Source organism: Lutjanus erythropterus, unplaced genomic scaffold (genome assembly GCF_056507025.1).
Source record: "Lutjanus erythropterus isolate fLutEry1 unplaced genomic scaffold, fLutEry1.hap2 Scaffold_530, whole genome shotgun sequence".
Lineage (NCBI taxonomy): Eukaryota > Metazoa > Chordata > Actinopteri > Lutjaniformes > Lutjanidae > Lutjanus > Lutjanus erythropterus.
In genome coordinates, this window is record NW_028146721.1 from 8,772 (window position 1) to 10,000 (window position 1,229).

Consider the following 1,229-nt stretch of genomic DNA (forward strand, 5'->3'; position numbering starts at 1 on the left):
GAGGCTGAAATAACGGTTCCGCTTCCGTCCACAGTCAGCCGCTACTGCCCCCTGCTGGACACAATACACAACTACACAACTACACAACTACACAAAGTTCAACTACAGAGACAAGAGGACAAAGTACACACACACAGGAGAGAAGTGTTTTACGAAACTCTCACGAGACGACGATGATAATAATAATAATAATAATAATAATAATAATAATAATAATAATAATAATGATAATAATAATAATAATAATAATAATAATAATAATAATCCATCCATCTAAACAGCGTCGTGTCTAGAAGGGAACCTCAGATCTCGTGAGAGTTGATCATTTGAGTCTTTAGGTTCGTTCGAGATGAACTTTGCTTCGCCTGAAGATCAGACGAGATCAGGACGCCGCAGGAGGTGGAGACAAAAAGCTGCAGTCAAGTCGGACAGTTTTCAACAGACTTCAGAGAGACTAGAGGAAGAGACACGAACATCCTGTCAGGTCACCTGTAGGTCACCTGAAGGTCACCTGAAGTCTGCAGACCACGTCCATAGTTTCAAACAGAGATCCCTTCTGTTATGTGGATCCACAGGCCTCCTGCTTCCTTTTAGAACACACACATTCTGCCACAGAACCCCAAGTGTCAGTGTTTTCATTGACCATTAATCGGTCTATCAGTTCATCAGTTAATTGATTAATTAATCCTGTGATAATCTCATCTGTCAGAGTGAAAACACAAATGTTAGTTAAATGTCGTTGAATTATAAACCAAACTCCATTCAAAATTCAGCTGATTTTAAAACCTGCAGATCAAAGAGAATAAATACAAACTTTAAAATGACATTTTTATTATCATTAACATATTGATTCATTTATCGATCATTTACTTCTTTAACGCAGACACACACACACACACACACACACACACACACACAGACACACACACACACACACACACACACACAGACACACACAGACACACACACAGACACACACACAGACACAGACACACACAGACACACAGACACACACACACACACACACACACACACACACACACACACACACACACACACGTCTGACTGATTAGACGTGTTTGTTGTCAGCAGAGACTCTTATCAGTCAGTCAGTCAATAATCAATAATTCTTATCAAAATCATTAAAACTAAAGTAAAAAGCCTATTTTGAGTAGAAAGTTCAGATATTTGTGTTCAAATGTAGAAAAATAAATACTCAAGTAAAGTAC